This window comes from Bombina bombina, chromosome 5 (genome assembly GCF_027579735.1).
Source record: "Bombina bombina isolate aBomBom1 chromosome 5, aBomBom1.pri, whole genome shotgun sequence".
Lineage (NCBI taxonomy): Eukaryota > Metazoa > Chordata > Amphibia > Anura > Bombinatoridae > Bombina > Bombina bombina.
The window spans coordinates 747,247,273-747,270,716 of record NC_069503.1 but is presented as its reverse complement, the minus strand read 5'-3'; the positions used below and the strand labels follow the sequence as shown (position 1 = coordinate 747,270,716).

Sequence of the window (23,444 nt, the reverse complement as noted above, 5' to 3'; positions counted from 1 at the left end):
GAAAACATAATTTATGCTTACCTGATAAATTCCTTTCTCCTGTAGTGTAGTCAGTCCACGGCCCGCCCTGTTGTTTACGGCAGGTCTAAATTTTTAAATTAAACTCCAGTCACCACTGCACCCTATAGTTTCTCCTTTCCCGTTTGGTTTCGGTCGAATGACTGGGTATGACGTAGAGGGGAGGAGCTATATAGCAGCTCTGCTTGGGTGATCCTCTTGCACTTCCTGTTAGGGAGGAGATATAATCCCATAAGTAATGGATGACCCGTGGACTGACTACACTACAGGAGAAAGGAATTTATCAGGTAAGCATAAATTATGTTTTTGAGGTACATTGGTGATAAAAATTTATTGGGGCATATTTTTTCCACATGGCTTAATTTCTGCATAGAAAAAGTTAACTGAGGCTTCCCACTGATGTAATAAGTGGGAGGGGCTTATTTTAGCGCTTTTTTGCGCAGTAAAAATTCAGACTCAGTCTTCCTGCTTCTTCTTGCATGATCCAGGACGTCTCTAGAGAGCTCAAGGGACTTCAAAAGTAATTTTGAGGGAGGTAATCAGTCACAGCAGACCTGTGACAGTGTGTTTGACTGTGTTTAAAAACGTTTTTTTCTCTATTGATTATCCGGTTTGGGTATTAAGGGGTTAATCATCCATTTGCAAGTGGGTGCAATGTTCTGCTAATTTAATACATTTACTGTGAAATTTTGGTTGGTATAACTGATTTGTTTCATTGTTATTTCAACTTGAGACAGGTTGTGTGCTTCTTAAAGGCGCAGTAGCGTTTTTTATTTTGCTTGTAAACTGATTTTAAAGTGTTTTCCAAGCTTGCTAGTCTCATTGCTAGTCTGTTTAAACATGTCTGACACAGATGAATCTGTTTGTTCATTATGTTTGAAGGCCAGTGTGGAGCCCCCTAGAAATATGTGTACTAAATGTATTGATTTCACTTTAAATAATAAAGGTCAGTCTTTATCTATAAAAGAATTATCACCAGACGACGAGGGGGAAGTTATGCCGACTAACTCTCCTCACCTGTCAGTACCTTCGCCTCCCGCTCACGGGGCGCGTGCTAATATGGCGCCAAGTACATCAGGGACGCCCATAGCAATTACTTTACAGGACATGGCTACAATCATGAATAATACCCTTTCAGAAGTATTATCTAGATTGCCAGAATTGAGAGGCAAGCGCGATAGCTCTGGGATTAGGAGAGATGCAGAGCGCGCCGGTGCTGTAAGAGCCATGTCTGATACTGCGTCACAGTTTGCAGAACATGAGGACGGAGAGCTTCATTCTGTGGGTGACGGATCTGATCCGGGGAAACCTGATTCAGAGATCTCTAATTTTAAATTTAAGCTCGAGAACCTCCGTGTATTGTTTGGGGAGGTTTTAGCTGCTCTGAATGACTGCAACACAGTTGCAATTCCAGAGAAATTGTGTAGGCTGGATAGATACTATGCAGTACCGGTGTGTACTGACGTTTTTCCTATACCTAAATGGCTTACAGAAATTATTAGCAAGGAGTGGGATAGACCCGGTGTGCCATTTTCCCCACCTCCTATATTTAGGAAGATGTTTCCAATAGACGCCACTACACTGGACTTATGGCAGACGGTCCCTAAGGTGGAGGGAGCAGTTTCTACTTTAGCTAAGCGTACCACTATCCCGGTGGAGGATAGTTGTGCTTTTTCGGATCCAATGGATAAAAAATTAGGTTACCTTAAGAAAATGTTTGTTCAACAAGGTTTTATCTTGCAGCCCCTTGCATGCATTGCCCCTGTCACTGCTGCTGCGGCATTCTGGTTTGAGTCTCTGGAAGAGGCCATTCACACAGCTCCATTGGATGAAATTATGGACAAGCTTAAATCACTTAAGCTAGCTAATGCATTTGTTTCTGATGCCATTGTACATTTGACTAAACTAACGGCTAAGAACTCCGGATTCGCCATCCAGGCGCGGAGAGCGCTATGGCTTAAATCCTGGTCAGCTGACGTGACTTCTAAATCTAAATTACTTAATATTCCTTTCAAGGGGCAGACCTTATTCGGGCCCGGCTTGAAAGAAATTATTGCTGACATTACTGGAGGTAAGGGTCATACCCTTCCTCAAGACAGGGCCAAATCAAAGGCCAAACAGTCTAATTTTCGTGCCTTTCGAAATTTCAAGGCAGGAGCAGCATCAACTTCCTCCGCTCCAAAACAGGAAGGAACTGTTGCTCGTTACAGACAGGCCTGGAAAACTAACCAGTCCTGGAACAAGGGCAAGCAGGCCAGAAAACCTACTACTGCCCCCAAGACAGCATGAAGGAACGGCCCCCTATCCGGAAACGGATCTAGTGGGGGGCAGACTTTCTCTCTTCGCCCAGGCGTGTGCAAAAGATGTCCAGGATCCCTGGGCGTTGGAGATCATATCTCAGGGATATCTTCTGGACTTCAAAGCTTCTCCTCCTCGAGGGAGATTCCATCTATCAAGGTTATCAGAAAACCAGATAAAGAGGCATTCCTACGCTGTGTACAAGACCTAGTAATGGGGGTAATCCACCCGGTTCCGCGGACGGAACGAGGACAGGGATTTTACTCAAATCTGTTTGTGGTTCCCAAGAAAGAGGGAACCTTCAGACCAATCTTGGACCTAAAGATCTTAAACCAATTCCTAAGAGTTCCATCATTCAAAATAGAAACTATTCGAACCATCCTACCCATGATCCAAGAGGGTCAGTACATGACCACAGTGGACTTAAAGGATGCCTACCTTCACATACCGATTCACAAAGATCATTATCGGTACCTAAGATTTGCCTTTCTAGACAGGCATTACCAGTTTGTAGCTCTTCCCTTCGGGTTGGCTACGGCCCCGAGAATCTTTACAAAGGTTCTGGGCTCACTTCTGGCGGTTCTAAGACCGCGAGGCATAGCGGTGGCTCCGTATCTAGACGACATCCTGATACAGGCGTCAAGCTTTCAAATGGCCAAGTCTCATACAGAGATAGTTCTGGCATTTCTGAGGTCGCATGGGTAGAAAGTGAACGTGGAAAAGAGTTCTCTATCACCACTCACAAGAGTCTCCTTCCTAGGGACTCTTATAGATTCTGTAGAGATGAAAATTTACCTGACGGAGTCCAGGTTATCAAAACTTCTAAATGCTTGCCGTGTGCTTCATTCCATTCCACGCCCGTCAGTGGCTCAGTGCATGGAAGTAATCGGCTTAATGGTAGCGGCAATGGACATAGTGCCATTTGCGCGCCTGCATCTCAGACCGCTGCAATTATGCATGCTAAGTCAGTGGAATGGGATTACTCAGATTTGTCTCATCTACTAAATCTGGATCAGGAGACCAGAGATTCTCTTCTCTGGTGGCTTTCTCGGGTCCATCTGTCCAAGGGCATGACCTTTCGCAGGCCAGATTGGACGATTGTAACAGATGCCAGCCTTCTAGGTTGGGGCGCAGTCTGGAACTCCCTGAAGGCTCAGGGATCGTGGACTCAGGAGGAGAAACTCCTCCCAATAAATATTCTGGAGTTAAGAGCAATATTCAATGCTCTTCTAGCTTGGCCTCAGTTAGCAACACTGAGGTTCATCAGATTTCAGTCGGACAACATCACGACTGTGGCTTACATCAACCATCAAGGGGGAACCAGGAGTTCCCTAGCGATGTTAGAAGTCTCAAAGATAATTCGCTGGGCAGAGTCTCACTCTTGCCACCTGTCAGCGATCTACATCCCAGGCGTGGAGAACTGGGAGGCGGACTTTCTAAGTCGCCAGACTTTTCATCCGGGGGAGTGGGAACTTCATCCGGAGGTGTTCGCTCAACTGATTCATCGTTGGGGCAAACCAGAACTGGATCTCATGGCGTCTCGCCAGAACGCCAAGCTTCCTCATTACGGATCCAGGTCCAGGGACCCGGGAGCGGCGCTGATAGATGCTCTAGCAGCCCCTTGGGTTTTCAAGATGGCTTATGTGTTTCCACCGTTTCCGCTGCTTCCTCGACTGATTGCCAAGATCAAACAGGAGAGAGCATTGGTGATTCTGATAGCGCCTGCGTGGCCACGCAGGACCTGGTATGCAGACCTAGTGGACATGTCGTCCTGTCCACCATGGTCTCTACCCCTGAGGCAGGACCTTCTAATTCAGGGTCCTTTCAACCATCCAAACCTAATTTCTCTGAGGCTGACTGCTTGGAAATTGAACGCTTGATTCTATCAAAGCGTGGGTTTTCGGATTCGGTTATTGATACATTAATACAGGCTCGGAAACCTGTTACCAGAAAAATTTACCACAAGATATGGCGAAAATATTTATATTGGTGTGAATCCAAGAGTTACTCATGGAGTAAGGTTAGGTTTCCTAGGATATTGTCTTTTCTACAAGAGGGTTTAGAAAAGGGCTTATCCGCTAGTTCGCTAAAGGGACAGATTTCTGCTCTGTCTATTCTTTTACACAAGCGTCTGGCAGAGAATCCAGACGTCCAGGCTTTTTGTCAGGCTTTGGCTAGGATTAAGCCTGTGTTTAAAACTGTTGCTCCTCCGTGGAGCTTAAACTTGGTTCTTAAAGTTCTTCAGGGTGTTCCGTTTGAACCCCTTCATTCCATTGATATTAAGCTTTTATCTTGGAAAGTTCTGTTTTTGATGGCTATTTCCTCGGCTCGAAGAGTCTCTGAGTTATCTGCCTTACATTGTGATTCTCCTTATCTGATCTTTCATTCAGACAAGGTAGTCCTGCGTACTAAACCTGGGTTTTTACCTAAGGTAGTTTCTAACAGGAATATCAATCAAGAGATTGTTGTTCCATCGTTATGTCCTAATCCTTCTTCAAAGAAGGAACGTCTTTTGCATAATCTAGACGTGGTCTGTGCCCTGAAGTTCTACTTACAGGCAACTAAAGATTTTTGACAAACTTCTTCTCTGTTTGTCGTTTACTCTGGACAGAGGAGAGGTCAAAAGGCTTCGGCTACCTCTCTCTCTTTTTGGCTTTGTAGCATAATACGCTTAGCCTATGAGACTGCTGGACAGCAGCCTCCTGAAAAAATTACAGCTCATTCCACTAGAGCTGTGGCTTCCACCTGGGCCTTTAAGAATGAGGCCTCTGTACAGATTTGCAAGGCTGCAACTTGGTCTTCACTTCATACTTTTTCCAAATTTTACAAATTTGACACTTTTGCTTCTTCGGAGGCTGTTTTTGGGAGAAAGGTTCTACAGGCAGTGGTTCCTTCTGTTTAATGTTCCTGCCTTGTCCCTCCCATCATCCGTGTACTTTAGCTTTGGTATTGGTATCCTATAAGTAATGGATGACCCGTGGACTGAACACACTTAACAAGAGAAAACATAATTTATGCTTACCTGATAAATTTATTTCTCTTGTAGTGTGTTCAGTCCACGGCCCGCCCTGTCTTTTTGAGGCAGGTTCTAAATTTTAGATTATAACTCCAGTCACCACTGCACCCTATAGTTTCTCCTTTCTCGTCTTGTTTTGGTCGAATGACTGGATATGACATGTGAGGGGAGGAGCTATATAGCAGCTCTGCTTGGGTGATCCTCTTGCAACTTCCTGTTGGGAAGGAGAATATATCCCAAAAGTAATGTATGACCCGTGGACTGAACACACTACAAGAGAAATTTATCAGGTAAGCATAAATTATGTTTTTAAAACTTCTCATTTAGCTGATGAAATTTCAAATGACCAACAACATAATAATTTATCCTCTTCTGATGAGGATCTATCTGAAACAGAAGATCCTTCCTCAGATATTGACACTGACAAATCTACTAATTTATTTAAAATAGAGTATATGCGTTCTTTATTAAAAGAAGTGTTAATTACTTTGGATATTGAGGTAACCAGTCCTATTGACGTTCAGTCTAATAAACGTTTAAATGCTGTTTTTAAACCTCCTGTGGTTTCTCCAGGTGTTTTTCCCATTCCTGAGTCTATTTCTGATATGATTTCTAGGGAATGGAATAAGCCAGGTACTTCCTTTATTCCTTCTTCAAGGTTTAAGAGATTGTATCCTTTACCAGCAAAATCTATAGAGTTTTGGGAAAAGATCCCCCAAAGTTGATGGGGCTATTTCTACTCTTGCTAAACGTACCACTATTCCTATGGAAGATAGCACTTCCTTTAAGGATCCTTTAGATAGGAAACTTGAATCTTATCTAAGGAAGGCCTATTTATATTCAGGTCATCTTCTCAGACCTGCTATTTCTTTGGGTGATGTTGCAGCTACATCAACTTTCTTGTTGGAAAATTTAGCGCAACATGAATTAGAATTTTACATATCTAGCATTGTTCTCTTACTGCAACATGCTAATCATTTTATGTGTGATGCCATTTTTTGATATTATCAAAATTTATTTTAGATCCATGTCTTTAGCTGTATTAGCTAGAAGAGCTTTGTGGCTTAAATCTTGGAATGCTGATATGACATCTAGATTACTATCTTTCTCTTGTTAAGTGTATCCAGTCCACGGATCATCCATTACTTGTGGGATATTCTCCTTCCCAACAGGAAGTTGCAAGAGGATCACCCACAGCAGAGCTGCTATATAGCTCCTCCCCTCACTGCCATATCCAGTCATTCTCTTGCAACTCTCAACTAAGATGGAGGTCGTAAGAGGACTGTGGTGTTTTATACTGAGTTTATTTCTACAATCAAAAGTTTTTTTTTTTTTTTGTTTTTTTTTTGTTCAACGAAAGCCTTATTTTTATTTATAACATTTTTATTGAGGTCAAAAAGCAAAATTTACACATTTGAGACTAGAAAGAAGATACATTAAAGCTCAATACATATCTAGTCTAGATAATCAGTAGGAGTCCTCATTTTTCCTTCCCCTTCTATCATATGCTAGGCCACTTTTGGACCTATGTAGCAATATAGATCAAAGTCCACAGGGGTTGTGATTTTAGCGTAAAAGAAAATAAACATTAAAAGGAAAAAAGAAACAACCAAGGAATACAAAAAACAAAAAGGTGCATCTAAGCATATATCACTATTAATTTTGCTAAACATTCTAATATACTTGATACACCTGCCTGAACCAAGCGTATTTATAGTGCACTAATCTAAGTTATTTTAAGGGCAACAACACAAACAGCTTTCAATAAACATATATGGTACACTAGGAAGGGAAAAGTTCATATATTAATTTTAAACTAAAGGGATATTCTGATCATGGCACAAGGGCCTGCCATAGGCAGCTTAAACTTGTGTGATCTGCATCATATTATTCATGTGATCTAAAAAATTTATATTCTGATGTTTAGAACAGATATGGACCCCTGATACTATCAGATTACGATTCCCCAGCGCGGCCCCGGCCGCGGGCCACGACTGTGAATCTTAGTTAAGACACAGCGTTCCAATGAACACTAAAGAATATAGACCGTACCCATTGATCCATTATAAATTATCATGTACTATAAGACCCTCATCTATGTGACATTACAGTAGACGGTTGGCTTGTCTTATTTTTCTAAGTCTGTAAACATTAAACAAACATTAGTTTTTCCCTTCAATATTACCCTGCTATATATACTGAGATACACATATACTGATTAGCTCACATTTGTCACATCGCTGTATGCAGGGAGATATACAAATACTTATTAGCTCAGATACTACTGTCTATTAACATTGTTGGTCTGAACCTGTGAGCATAGGAGAACGATTTAACACACATCAAACTGACAAAAACAAAAATAGTTAAATTGGAAATTTTACACACTAATATTGTGTTGCGATCCCTACTAACTGTACAGAATGTTAGTCCTCCCCGAGTGTAGGGAGGATAAAAACAGTGGGTTTTGAGTAAGTCTGTACAAAGTTCCATGACCACCCTTCATAAACATGAAGGAAAAAGAAGGGATTTAATGAAGCCGGGGCAGGCATCTGTGCGTGCTGCTGTATGTCTGGACTCAGAGGCCAACCACCCTTAACTCCCCAGTGAATATCATGTGTTCGGCTCTCAGTGTTCCTGGAGAAGTTCATGTAAGTCATGTAGGGATCTTCAGGACCGGCCCAAGGCATCTCGACAAGCAGGATATGATCAGTGCCGTTGTATTCACCCCAGCGGGAGCCCCCCCCCAAGTCCCCGCCGGGGCCCAGCACCTGCAGAGTCCTCAGCAGTCGGCCAGATCCCATAGTCCACAGGAGAGTGAACAGGTAACGATATGATCACATATGGTTTCACAGCAGTTGCGTATGATCTCAGGTTTTCACGGGCATGCTGTTGAAGCGGTAAGGTGTGATCGCCATCCTGGAAAGTAACGGCTGCAAAGATGTCTTTACTCCTCTGATGTGTCTCTTCACAGCGTGGGTGGTTTTGGCCTTCAAGAAAGGTTTTTCCAAGCGGCGATTCTCTCCGGCAGAGAGGCACGGCGGGAGCGCTCCTGACCGCCGCTCCCCCACCTTCAGAAACCAGGACCAAATCCACTATGTCTGTCCCCTTGTGATGTAGGGATTGTAAGTTTGTCAGATAGTCCCAGGGTGCTTTGTTTAGGAGATTTATTAGACAATTCTCAAGACGCTCCAGATAGTGATCGATACGATCCCACGGATCTTCGGTTTGTTCGGGCGCCATCTTTGATATGCAGCGACGCAGTAGTTCTTTTTATTTACCCGACTTAGTTCAGCAGATTTTCCCTTTTGCGTTTGTTGTCAGGTTCAGCTAATTAAGGTTATAGTGTTCTTGCCGTTGTGCTTGGGTCAGGCAATTTACCTCGGTTTCCCGAGGGGGGTAACGCCGCCTGCTATGAGCCGCCTCTCCAGGCCCCAATCGTCCGATCTTATTACACCAGCGTCACAAATACAGCAAATAAGTTGATAGGAGGCTTCTGAGTATCTTTGTGATACAGAGCAATTTTGACAAGTATTAGCTGTAAAATGTCTCCAATATTGGCGGTATATTAGGTACTCAGCTGGAGCTCTAAGAGAATGCGACCTCTCAGGATCGCTGCACGGACACGCCCCCAAAAGTTTGTTGTTTTTAAATGGTACTGGAGTGTACTGTTTATCTCAGGCAGTATTTAGCAGAAGAATCTGCCTGCGTTTTCTATGATCTTAGCAGAAGTAACTAAGATCCTTTGCTGTTCTCACATATTCTGAGGAGTGAGGTAACTTCAGAGGGGGAATAGTGTGCAGGTTTTCCTGCAATAAGGTATGTGCAGTTAAAATATTTTTCTAGGGATGGAATTTGCTAGAAAATGCTGCTGATACCGAAGTAATGTAAGTAAAGCCTTAAATGCAGTGATAGCGACTGGTATCAGGCTTATTAATAGAGATACATACTCTTATAAAAGTGTATTTTAAAACGTTTGCTGGCATGTTTAATCGTTTTTTACATATGTTTGGTGATAAAACTTATTGGGGCCTAGTTTTTTCCACATGGCTGGCTTGAATTTTGCCTAGAAACAGTTCCCTGAGGCTTCCCACTGTTGTAATATGAGTGGGAGGTGCCTATTTTGGCGTTTTTTTTGCACAGCAAAAATTACAGACACAGACATCCAGCTTCTTCCTGCATGATCCAGGACTATTCTGAAGGGCTCAAAAGGCTTCAAAAGTCGTATTGAGGGAGGTAAAAAGCCACCGTAGAGCTGTGGCAGTTGTTGTGACTGTTTAAAAAACGTTTTTGTCATTTGTTATTCCGTTTTTGGTATTAAGGGGTTAATCAGCCATTTGCAAGTGGGTGCAATGCTCTGCTAACTTATTACATACACTGTAAAAATTTTGTTAGTGTAGCTGCATTTTTTCACTGTCATTTCAAAATTTGGGAAAATTTGTGTTTCTTAAAGGCGCAGTAACGTTTTTTATATTGCTTGTAAACTTGTTTTAAAGTGTTTTCCAAGCTTGCTAGTCTCTTTGCTAGTCTGTTTAAACATGTCTGACACAGAGGAACTACTTGTTCATTATGTTTGAACGCCATGGTGGAGCCCCATAGAAGAATGTGTACTAAATGTATTGATTTCACCTTACACAGTAAAGATCAGTCTTTATCTATAAAAGAATTATCACCAGAGGGTTCTGTCGAGGGGGAAGTTATGCCGACTAACTCTCCCCACGTGTCAGACCCTTTGCCTCCCGCTCAGGGGACGCACGCTAATATGGCGCCAATTACATCAGGGACGCCCATAGCGATTACCTTGCAGGACATGGCTGCAATCATGAATAATACCCTGTCAGAGGTATTATCTAGATTGCCTGAATTAAGAGGCAAGCGCGATAGCTCTGGGGTTAGGAGAGATACAGAGCGCGCAAATGCTGTTAGAGCCATGTCTGATACTGCGTCACAGTATGCAGAACATGAGGACGGAGAGCTTCAGTCTGTGGGTGACATCTCTGACTCGGGGAAACCTGATTTAGAGATTTCTAATTTTAAATTTAAGCTTGAGAACCTCCGTGTATTGCTTGGGGAGGTATTAGCTGCTCTGAATGACTGTAACACAGTTGCAATTCCAGAGAAATTGTGTAGGCTGGATAGATACTATGCGGTGCCGGTGTGTACTGACGTTTTTCCTATACCTAAAAGGCTTACAGAAATTATTAGCAAGGAGTGGGATAGACCCGGTGTGCCTTTTCCCCCACCTCCTATATTTAGAAAAATGTTTCCAATAGACGCCACTACACGGGACTTATGGCAGACGGTCCCTAAGGTGGAGGGAGCAGTTTCTACTTTAGCAAAGCGTACCACTATCCCGGTTGAGGACAGTTGTGCTTTTTCAGATCCAATGGATAAAAAATTGGAGGGTTACCTTAAGAAAATGTTTATTCAACAAGGTTTTATTTTACAGCCCCTTGCATGCATTGCGCCTGTCACTGCTGAGGCGGCATTCTGGTTTGAGGCCCTGGAAGAGGCCATCCAGACAGCTCCATTGAATGAAATTGACAAGCTTAGAACGCTTAAGCTAGCTAACTCATTTGTTTCTGATGCCATTGTTCATTTGACTAAACTAACGGCTAAGAATTCCGGATTCGCCATCCAGACGCGTAGGGCGCTATGGCTTAAATCCTGGTCAGCCGACGTGACTTCAAAGTCTAAATTACTCAACATTCCTTTCAAGGGGCAGACCTTATTCGGGCCTGGCTTGAAGGAAATTATTGCTGACATTACTGGAGGCAAGGGTCATACCCTTCCTTAGGACAGAGCCAAATCAAAGGACAAACAGTCTAATTTTCGTGCCTTTCGAAATTTCAAGGCAGGAGCAGCATCAACTTCCTCCGCTTCAAAACAGGAAGGAACTGTTGCTCATTCCAGACAGGCCTGGAAACCTAACCAGTCCTGCAACAAGGGCAAGCAGGCCAGAAAGCCTGCTGCTGCCCCCAAGACAGCATGAAGGAATGGCCCCCTATCCGGAAACGGATCTAGTGGGGGGCAGACTTTCTCTCTTCGCCCATGCGTGGATCCCTGGGCGTTGGAGATCATATCTCAGGGATATCTTCTGGACTTCAAAGCTTCTCCTCCACAAGGGAGATTTCATCTTTCAAGGTTATCAGCAAACCAGATAAAGAAAGAGGCATTCCTAAGCTGTGTGCAAGACCTCCTAGTAATGGGAATGATCCATCCAGTTCCGCGGACGGAACAAGGACAGGGATTTTATTCAAATCTGTTTGTGGTTCCCAAGAAAGAGGGAACCTTCAGACCAATCTTGGATCTAAAGATCTTAAACAAATTCCTCAGAGTTCCATCATTCAAAATGGAAACTATTCGGACCATCCTACCCATGATCCAAGAGGGTCACTACAAGACCACAGTGGACTTAAAGGATGCCTACCTTCACATACCGACTCACAAAGATCATCATCGGTTCCTAAGGTTTGCCTTTCTAGACAGGCATTACCAATTTGTAGCTCTTCCCTTCGGGTTGGCCACTGCCCCGAGAATTTTTACAAAGGTTCTGGGCTCACTTCTGGCGGTTCTAAGACCGCGAGGCATAGCGGTGGCTCAGTATCTAGACGACATCCTGATACAGGCGTCAAGCTTTCAAATTGCCAAGTCTCATACAGAGATAGTTCTGGCATTTCTGAGGTCGCGTGGGTGGAAAGTGAACGTGGAAAAGAGTTCTCTATCACCACTCACAAGTGTCTCCTTCCTAGGGACTCTTATAGATTCTGTAGAGATGAAAATTTACCTGACGGAGTCCAGGTTATCAAAACTTCTAAATGCTTGCCGTGTGCTTCATTCCATTCCACGCCCGTCAGTGGCTCAGTGCATGGAAGTAATCGGCTTAATGGTAGCGGCAATGGACATAGTGCCATTTGCGCGCCTGCATCTCAGACCGCTGCAATTATGCATGCTAAGTCAGTGGGATGGGGATTACTCAATTTGTCCCCTCTACTAAATCTGGATCAAGAGACCAGAGATTCTCTTCTCTGGTGGCTTTCTCGGATCCATCTGTCCAAGGGTATGACCTTTCGCAGGCCAGATTGGACGATTGTAACAGATGCCAGCCTTCTAGGTTGGGGCACAGTCTGGAACTCCCTGAAGGCTCAGGGATCGTGGACTCAGGGGGAGAAACTCCTCCCAATAAATATTCTGGAGTTAAGAGCAATATTCAATGCTCTTCTAGCTTGGCCTCAGTTAGCAACACTGAGGTTCATCAGATTTCAGTCGGACAACATCACGACTGTGGCTTACATCAACCATCAAGGGGGAACCAGGAGTTCCCTAGCGATGTTAGAAGTCTCAAAGATAATTCGCTGGGCTGAGTCTCACTCTTGCCACCTGTCAGCGATCCACATCCCAGGCATAGAGAACTGGGAGGCGGATTTTCTAAGTCGTCAGACTTTTCATCCGGGGGAGTGGGAACTCCATCCGGAGGTGTTTGCTCAACTGGTCCATCGTTGGGGCAAACCAGAACTGGATCTCATGGCGTCTCGCCAGAACGCCAAGCTTCCTTGTTACGGGTCCAGGGACCCGGGAGCAACGCTGATAGATGCTCTAGCAGCTCCTTGGTTCTTCAACCTGGCCTATGTGTTTCCACAGTTTCCTCTGCTCCCTCGACTGATTGCCAAAATCAAACAGGAGAGAGCATCAGTGATTCTGATAGCGCCTGCGTGGCCACGCAGGACCTGGTATGCAGACCTAGTGGACATGTCATCTCTTCCACCATGGACTCTGCCTCTGAGGCAGGACCTTCTAATACAAGGTCCTTTCAATCATCCAAATCTAATTTCTCTGAGACTGACTGCATCAAGATTGAACGCTTGATTCTATCAAGGCGTGGCTTCTCCGAGTCAGTCATTGATACCTTAATACAGGCTCGGAAGCCTGTCACCAGGAAAATCTACCATAAGATATGGCGTAAATATCTTTATTGGTGTGAATCCAAGAGTTACTCATGGAGTAAGGTTAAGATTCCTAGGATATTGTCCTTTCTCCAAGAGGGTTTGGACAAAGGCTTATCAGCTAGTTCTTTAAAAGGACAGATCTCTGCTCTGTCTATTCTTTTGCACAAGCGTCTGGCAGAAGTTCCAGACGTCCAGGCATTTTGTCAGGCTTTGGTTAGGATTAAGCCTGTGTTTAAAACTGTTGCTCCCCCGTGGAGCTTAAACTTGGTTCTTAAAGTTCTTCAGGGAGTTCCGTTTGAACCCCTTCATTCCATTGATATTAAACTTTTATCTTGGAAAGTTCTGTTTTTGATGGCTATTTCCTCGGCTCGAAGAGTCTCTGAGTTATCTGCCTTACATTGTGATTCTCCTTATCTGATTTTCCATTCAGACAAGGTAGTGCTGCGTACTAAACCTGGGTTTTTACCTAAGGTAGTTTCTAACGGGAATATCAATCAAGAGATTGTTGTTCCATCATTGTGCCCCAATCCTTCTTCAAAGAAGGAACGTCTTTTGCATAATCTGGACGTAGTCCGTGCCCTGAAGTTCTATTTACAGGCAACTAAAGATTTTCGTCAAACTTCTTCCCTTTTTGTCGTTTACTCTGGTCAGAGGAGAGGTCAAAAAGCTTCGGCAACCTCTCTCTCCTTTTGGCTTCGTAGCATAATACGTTTTGCCTATGAGACTGCTGGACAGCAGCCCCCTGAAAGGATTACAGCTCATTCTACTAGAGCTGTGGCTTCCACCTGGGCCTTTAAAAATGAGGCCTCTGTTGAACAGATTTGCAAGGCTGCGACTTGGTCTTCGCTTCACACCTTTTCAAAATTTTACAAATTTGACACTTTTGCTTCTTCGGAGGCTGTTTTTGGGAGAGAGGTTCTACAGAGGCAGTGGTTCATTCCGTTTAAGTTCCTGCCTTGTCCCTCCCATCATCCGTGTACTTTAGCTTTGGTATTGGTATCCCACAAGTAATGGATGATCCGTGGAATGGATACACTTAACAAGAGAAAACATAATTTATACTTACCTGATAAATGTATTTCTCTTGTAGTGTATCCAGTCCACGGCCCGCCCTGTCCTTTTAAGGCAGGTCTAAATTTTAATTAAACTACAGTCACCACTGCACCCTATAGTTTCTCCTTTCTCGTCTTGTTTCGGTCGAATGACTGGATATGGCAGTGAGGGGAGGAGCTATATAGCAGCTCTGCTGTGGGTGATCCTCTTGCAACTTCCTGTTGGGAAGGAGAATATCCCACAAGTAATGGATGATCCATGGACTGGATACACTACACGAGAAATAAATTTATCAGGTAAGTATAAATTATGTTTTCTTTCCAAGGTAATAATTTATTTGGTTCTCAGTTGGATTCTATTATTTCAACTATCACTGGAGGAAAAGGAGTTTTTTTTTTTTTTTTGCCTCAGGATAAAAAAAACCTAAGGGTAAATCTAAGGCTTCTAACCGTTTTCGTTCCTTTTGTCAGAATAAGGAACAATAACTCAATCCTCCTCCCAAGGAATCTGCTTCCAATTGGAAGCCTTCCTCAAATTGGAATAAATCCAAGCCATTTAGGAAATAAAAGTCTGCCCCTAAGTCTGCATGAAGGTGCGGCCCTCATTCCAAAAAAAAAAAAATCTTTCCAAAATCATTAGATTCAGAGCATTGTCTCTCAAGGGTATCGAATAGGATTCAAAGTAAGACTTCCTGTGAGAAGATTTTTTCTCTCACGCATCCCTGTAAATCCAGAAAAAGCTCAGGCTTTTCTGAAGTGTATTTCAGACCTGGAGTCTTCAGGGGTAATCATGCCAGTTCCTCCTCAGGAACAAGGTTTGGGCTTTTATTCAAACCTATTCATTGTACCAAAGAGAGAAAATTTATTCAGACCAGTTCTGGATCTGAAAATTTTGAATCGTTATGTAAGAGTACCAACTTTCAAGATGGTGACTATAAGGACTATTCTGCCTTTTGTTCAGCAAGGACATTATATGTCCACAATAGACTTGCAGGATGCATACCTTCATATTCCGATTCATCCAGAACACTATCAGTTTCTGAGATTCTCTTTTCTAGACAAGCATTACCAATTTGTTGCTCTTCCATTTGGCCTAGCAACAGCTCCAAGAATTTTTTCGAAGGTTCTGGGTGCCCTACTATCTGTAATCGGAGAACAGGGTATTGCAGTGTTTCCTTATTTGGACGATATCCATTTGGCCTAGCAACAGCTCCAAGAATCTTTTCGAAGGTTCTGGGTGCCCTACTATCTGTAATCAGAGAACAGGGTATTGCGGTGTTTCCTTATTTGGACGATATCTTGGTACTAGCTCAGTCTTTACATACTGCAGAATCTCACACGAATCAACTAGTGTTTCTTCGGAAACATGGTTGGAGGATCAATTTACCAAAAAGTTTCTTGATTCCTCAGACAAGGGTCACCTTTTTAGGCTTCCAGATAGATTCAGTGTCCATGACTCTGTCTCTAACAGACAAGAGACGTTTAAAATTGGTCGCAGCATGCCGGCTCCTTCAGTCTCAGTCATTCCCTTCAGTGGCTATGTGCATGGACGTTTTAGGTCTCATGACTGCAGCATCGGACGCAATCCCCTTTGCTAGTTTTCACATGAGACCTCTACAGCTTTGTATGCTTAATCAATGGTGCAGGGATTATACAAAGATATCACAATTAATATCCTTGAATCCCAATGTAGGACACACTCTCTGACATGGTGGATAGATCACCATCGTTTGGTTCAAGGGGCTTCTTTTGTTCGCCCAACCTGGACTGTGATCACAACAGATGTGAGTCTTTCAGGTTGGGGAGCTGTTTGGGGATCTCTGACAGCACAAGGGGTTTGGAAATCTCAAGAGGCGAGATTACCAATAAATATTTTAGAACTCCGTGCAATTCTCAGGGCTCTTCAGTTCTGGCCTCTGCTAAAGTGAGAACCGTTAATTTGTTTTCAGACAGACAATATCACAACTGTGGCTTATGTCAATCATCAGGGTAGGACTCAGTCCCCAAGCTATGAAAGAAGTATCTCGGATACTTGCCTGGGCGGAATCCAGCTCCTGTCTAATCTCTGCGGTGCATATCCCAGGCGTAGAAAATTGGGAGGCGGATTATCTCAGCCGCCAGACTTTACATCCAGGGGAGTGGTCTCTCCATCCAGATGTTTTCTCAGATTGTTCAGATGTGGGGGCTTCTGGAGATAAACCTCATGGCCTCTCATCTAAACAAGAAACTTCCCAGATACCTGTCCAGGTCCAGGGATGTTCAGGCGGAAGCAGTGGATGCACTGACACTTCCTTGGTGTTATCAACCTGTTTACATCTTCCCGCCTCTAGTTCTCCTTCCAAGAGTGATCTCCAAAATCATCATGGAAAAGTCTTTTGTGTTGCTGGTGGCTCCAGCATGGCCACACAGGTTTTGGTATGCGGATCTGGTTCGGATGTCCAGTTGCCCGCCTTGGCCACTTCCGTTACGGCCAGACCTACTATCTCAAGGTTTGTTTTTCCATCAGGATCTCAAATCATTAAATTTGAAGGTATGGAAATTGAACGCTTAGTACTAAGTCATAGAGGTTTCTCTGACTCAGTGATTAATACTATGTTACAAGCTCGTAAATCTGTCTCTAGAAAGATTTATTATAGAGTTTGGAAGACTTACATTTCATGGTGTTCTTCTCATAAATTCTCCTGGCATACTTTTAGAATTCCTAGAATTTTACAGTTTCTTCAGGATGGTTTGGATAAGGGTTTGTCTGCAAGTTCCTTGAAAGGACACATCTCTGCTCTTTCTGTTTTATTTCACAGAAAGATTGCTAAACTTCCTGATATTCACTGTTTTGTACAGGCTTTAGTTCGTATTAAGCCTGTCATTAAATCAATTTCTCCTCCTTGGAGTCTTAATTTGGTTCTGAAGGCTTTACAGGCTCCTCCATTTGAGCCTATGCATTCTTTGGACATTAAACTACTTTCCTGGAAAGTGTTGTTCCTTTCTCTTGCAAGGTGTATCCAGTCCACGGGTTTATCATTTACTTGTGGGATATTCTCATTCCCTACAGGAAGTAGCAAAGAGAGCACACAGCAAAGCTGTCCATATAGCTCCCCCTCTAGCTCCACCCCCCAGTCATTCTCTTTGCTGGCTCTAAGCACTAGGGTCTCTCTCGGGGAGTGTAAAGTGAACTTAATTCAGGCGTCAACTTTCCAAAGAACCAAGTCTCACACAGAGATTGTATTGGCCTTTCTGAGGTTTCACGGGTGGAAGGTGAACATCAAAAAGAGTTCTCTCTCTCTCCCCCCTCACAAGAGTTCCATTCCTAGGAACCCTGATAGAATCGGTAGAAATGAAAATATTTCTGACGGAGTTCAAAAAGCTAAAACTCTTAACTACTTGCCGAGCTCTTTATTCCATTCCTCGGCCATCTGTGGCTCAGTGCATGGAGATAATCGGACCAATAGTTGCGGCAATGGACATAGTCCCTTTTGCTCGGATACACCTCAGACCACTGCAACTATGCATGCTCAAACAGTGGAATGGGGATTATGCAGATTTGTCTCCTCAAATTCAGTTGGACCAGGAGACCAGAGATTCTCTTCTCTGGTGGTTGTCTCAGGATCACCTGTCTCAAGGAATATGTTTCCGCAGGCCAGAGTGGATCATCGTAACGACCGACGCCAGTCTGTTAGGCTGGGGTGCGGTCTGGGACTCCCTGAAAGCTCAGGGCTTATGGTCTCGGGAAGAAACTCTTCTCCCGACAAACATTCTGGAACTGAGGGCGATTATTCAACGCTCTTCAGGCATGGCCTCAACTAGCGGCGGACAAATTCATCAGATTTCAGTCGTACAACATCACGACTGTAGCTTACGTCAATCATCAGGGGGGAACAAAGAGTTCCCTAGCGATGACGGAAGTAACCAAAATAATCAGGTGGGCGGAGGATTACTCCTGCCATCTCTCAGCAATTCACATCCCAGGAGTAGACTGGTGTTAGAATTGTAGTTTTAATATATTCAATCAAAAGTTTATTTTAAATGCTACCGGTTTGTACTATTTACTCTCTAGCAGAAAAGTGATGAAGATTTCTGCTGAGAGGAAAATGATTTTAGCATGTTGTAACTAAAATCCACTGCTGTTCCCACACAGGACTGAGGAGTACCAGAAAACTTCAGTTGGGGGGAACAGTTTGCAGGGTGATCTGCAATAAGGTATGTTCAGTCATTTATTTCTAGACAAGACTGAGATAATGCTAGAAGACTGACAAGATCCCCATGAGGGGAGGGTAAGCTATGTTCACAGACTTAGTAAGGAATTGAATGCTTACATAATAGGGCTAATATACTGGTTGACACTTATTCAGGGCAATCGATTGTTTGGCTAAGGAAAAATCGTTTTGCAAGACACTTTGAAAGCCCTTTTGGGGTTTTTTTCTGGGGTTATTACCACATGGCTGTTTTTTAGTCACTTCGGAGCTGTGAGGCCTAGTAAATCACTCCTGAGTAGAGTGGGAGGGGCCTAATTGTCTCAGATGCACAGTTAGAATTGCAGAGAAGTTCATGCTGTTTCACATGGAGGGTCCTGCTGATGTTTGAGGGCCTAAAAGAAGCTATATTCCCCCAAATCTGATCCCTAAGGGAAGGTAGGGCCACAGCAAGGCTGTGGCAAGGTGCTGTAGTGATTTAACCAGGTGTTGGCTTTAGGCTGCTCCGGTTTGGGCATTAAGGGGTTAATCGTTTTGAAACTTGGGGTGCAATCTTATTAAGGCTTTAGCTAAATTTCAGAAAGATTGCTGCATTTTTCACCGTTTTGTAAAATTGTCTGCTCTTTTTATCTCTTAAAGGCACAGTAACGTTTTTTTCAAATATCTTTGTTGGTGTGAATCCAAGGGTTACTCATGGAGTAAGATTAGGATTCCCAGGATATTGTCCTTTCTCCAAGAAGGACTGGAGAAAGGATTGTCAGCTAGTTCCTTAAAAGGACAAATATCTGCTTTGTCTATCCTGTTACACAAGCGTCTGGCAGAGGTACCAGACGTTCAAGCGTTTGCTCAGGCTTTAGTCAGAATCAATCCTGTCTATAAACATGTGGCTCCGCCATGGAGTTTGAATCTAGTTCTTTCAGTTCTTCAAGGGATTCCGTTTGAACCTTTACATTCCATAGACATTAAGTTGTTATCTTGGAAAGTTTTGTTTTTGATAGCTATCTCTTCTGCTCGAAGAGTTTCAGAATTATCTGCCTTACAGTGTGATTCACCTTACCTGGTGTTCCACGCAGATAAGGTAGTTTTGCGTACCAAGCCTGGTTTTCTTCCTAAAGTTGTTTCTAACAAGGATATTAACCAGGAAATAGTTGTTCCTTCTCTGTGTCCTAATCCATCTTCGAAGAAGGAACGTCTATTACACAATCTTGATGTAGTTCGTGCTTTAAAGTTCTATTTACAAGCAACTAAGGATTTCAGACAAACATCTTCCTTGTTTGTTATCTATTCTGGTAAGAGGAGAGGTCAGAAAGCGACTGCTACCTCTTTCCTTTTGGCTGAAAAGCATCATCCGTTTGGCCTATGAGACTACTGTCCAGCAGCCTCCTGAAAGAATTACTGCTCATTCTACCAGAGCAGTGGCTTCCACATGGGCTTTCAAAAATGAGGCTTCTGTTGAACAGATTTGTAAGGCAGCGACTTGGTCTTCACTTCATACTTTTGCCAAATTTTACAAATTCTATACTTTTGCTTCTTTGAAGGCTATTTTTGGGAGAGAGGTTTTGCAAGCAGTGGTGCCTTCCGTTTAAGGTACCAGTCTTGTTCCCTCCCTTCATCCGTGTCCTAAAGCTTTGGTATTGGTAATCCCACAAGTAAAGGATGAATACGTGGACTGGATACACCTTGCAAGAGAAAACAGAATTTATGCTTACCTGATAAATTACTTTCTCTTGCGGTGTATCCAGTCCACGGCCCGCCCTGGCATTTAAGTCAGGTAAAAATTTTTTTGTTTAAACTACAGTCACCACTGCACCCTATGGTTTCTCCTTTTTCTTCCTAACCTTTGGTCAAATGACTGGGGGGTGGAGCTAGAGGGGGAGTTATATGGACAGCTTTGCTGTGTGCTCTCTTTGCTACTTCCTGTAGGGAATGAGAATATCCCACAAGTAAAGGATGAATCCGTGGACTGGATACACCGCAAGAGAAAGTAATTTATCAGGTAAGCATAAATTCTGTTTTAGGTTATTTCTTCTGCTAGAAGAGTTTCTGAGCTATCTGCTCTTTCTTGTGAGTTTCCTTTTCTGATTTTTCATCAGGATAAGGCAGTTTTGCGGACTTCTTTTCAATTTTTACCTAAGGTTGTGAATTCTAACAACATTAGTAGAGAAATTGTTGTCCCTTCCTTGTGTCCTAATCCTAAGAATTCTTTGGAGAGATCCTTACATTCTTTGGATGTGGTAAGAGCTTTGAAATATTATGTGGAAGCTATGTGGAAGCTACTAAAAATTTCAGGAAGACTTCCAGTTTATTTGTTTTATTTTCTGGTCCTAGGAAAGGTCAGAAAGCTTCTGCTATTTCCTTGGCTTCTTGGTTGAAACTTTTGATTCATCAAGCTTATTTGGAGTCGGGTCAAACCCCGCCTCCGAGAATTACAGCTCATTCTACTAGATCAGTCTCCACTTCGTGGGCTTTTAAAGGACCAGTCAATACAGTAGATTTGCATAATCAACAAGTGCATGATAAGAAGGCAATGCAATAGCACTTAGTCTGAACTTCAAATGATAGTAGATTTTTGTTAAATAAATTGCAAAGTTATGTCTCTTTCCACTCCCCCTGTATCATGTGACAGCCATCAGCCAATCACAAATGCATATATGTATATGCTGTGAATTCTTGCACATGCTCAGTAGGAGTTGGTGACTCAAAAAGTGTAAATATAAAAAGACTGCAAATTTTGTTAATTGAAGTAAATTGGAAAGTTGTTTAAAATTGCATGCTGTATCAGAATCTTGAAGTTTAATTTTTACTTGAGTGTCCTTTTAAGAATGAAGCTTCAGATTTGCAAAGCAGCAACTTGGTCCTCTTTGCATACATTTACTAAATTCTACCATTTTTATGTATTTGCTTCTTCGGAAGCAGATTTTGGTAGAAAAGTTCTTCAGGCAGCTGTTTCAGTTTGATTCTTCTGCTTTTGATTTAAGTTTTTTTCTTTCAAAAGTGAAAATAACTTATTTTTTGGGTTATGGATTATTTTTTCAGCGGAATATGGCTGTTTTTATTTTATTCCCTCCCTCTCTAGTGACTCTTGAGTGGAAGACTCCACATCTTTGGTATTGATATCCCATATGTCACTAGCTCATGGACTCTTGCCAATTACATGAAAGAAAACCTAATTTATGTAAGAACTTACCTGATAAATTCATTTCTTTCATATTGGCAAGAGTCCATGAGGCCCACCCTTTTTATCGTGGTTATGATTTTTTGTATAAAGCACAATTATTTCCAAATTTCCTTTGTTGATGCTTTCTACTCCTTTCTTTATCACCCCACTACTTGGCTATTCGTTAAACTGAATTGTGGGTGTGGTGAGGGGTGTATTTATAGGCATTTTGAGGTTTGGGAAACTTTGCCCCTCCTGGTAGGATTGTATATCCCATATGTTACTAGCTCATGGACTCTTGCCAATATGAAAGAAATTAATTTATCAGGTACGTTCTTACATAAATTGTTATATGTATGTATGTATGTATATATATATATATATATATATATTTATATTAGGGTTGCACCGATACTAGTATCGGTCCTCATGCAAATGCACCAATACTTAAACCGATACCTACACTTCCTACCCATACGCTATCTTGGAGTTGTTTCAAACTGCGTGTTCCCATTTCATTTTAAGCTGTAGTGGAGTCTCAACTAAAAATGGTTCACTTTTGTTCTGCCAATACAAATTGCTGTTGTATTGTATTATCGTAAGAGAGATTACTGTACCTCGTTCAGACAAACCAGTGAAGTACTGGGTAGTTGATAAACTGAGATTTCTTGCAGTAGTGCTGAAAGTGAGACTGTTCAACTTAGCATCAAACGACATTACTGATAGCAGAAACAGACGTATAGCTGAACATTCAGAGATGCTTCTATTCCTTAAAAAGAACTTGCTACTAACTTTTGAAAAATTATTATAATTGCTAGATTGCCTGTTCTACTGCTAGTTCTTCTCTTTCACAATTATGCTCAAAACATACTGTACTCTGAGGAACATCCTTAGCTTATATAATTGCAGGAAGAGTGTTCATAGAAAAAAATTAAGTTAAATCCTATAAACGCACATCTTACAATAATAGGACTAGATTTAGATTACTTTTGATGTGTAAGCTTTACCAATGCTCTGTTCACATTTCCAACTCAATAGACTTTAATGGAGTTGGACATGCAATAAGCATTGGTAAAGCTTACAAGTCAAATGTAAGCTAGCCCGTAGTGTTGTTCCCCATGTTTAAACAGTGCACTGGTATATTATATTTTTACTGCATTGCACTTTTGGTTGGTTGTGATATTACATTTGTTAATTATTGTTGTTGTTATAAATATATTTTAATGTAATATTTTTATTTATAAACGTGTTCTGTGAAATTTCTTCATGTTTTTACAACTTTGTGACAACAAGCAAATAAAACTGTTTTCATAATATCTTTTGAGTTACAGTTCTTCATAATTATAAAGAAGCTATCTTAAAATCATTAGTCAGTATTAAAATAGTATCGGTAATTGGTATCGGCGAGTATTTTGAAAAAAGTATCGGTACTTGGTCTTAAAAAATTGGTATCGGTGCAATAACAATATTTGTTATTGTGAGTATATTGCAAAAATGCTTCCATAAAATTTTAATGCACATATTTATTTTGACCGTTGTATAACTTTATTAGGACCCATTTTCTTCCCAGTAAGTTACATAAGTCTTGGTCACACCTTATTCTAGAGGTTTGTTGTTGTTGTGTTTTTTTTTTTGGGGGGTCTTTGTCTTCCACAACCACTACTGAATATGAACTGAACTTTTTTTTACATTTATTTTATGGTAGAGTTTTCAGGACCTCCCATTTCAATCCAGATGTTTTGATATACATATTTCAGACAGCTCCTTTTT

The 23,444-nt window shown here is 42.2% G+C and overlaps 1 protein-coding gene across 1 annotated transcript in view; it reads left to right on the top strand.

The window, feature by feature from the left end:
• TDP2 (tyrosyl-DNA phosphodiesterase 2) overlaps window positions 1-23,444 on the top strand; it is a 194,408-nt gene that overhangs the window by 143,397 nt on the left and 27,567 nt on the right. The window lies entirely within an intron of this gene.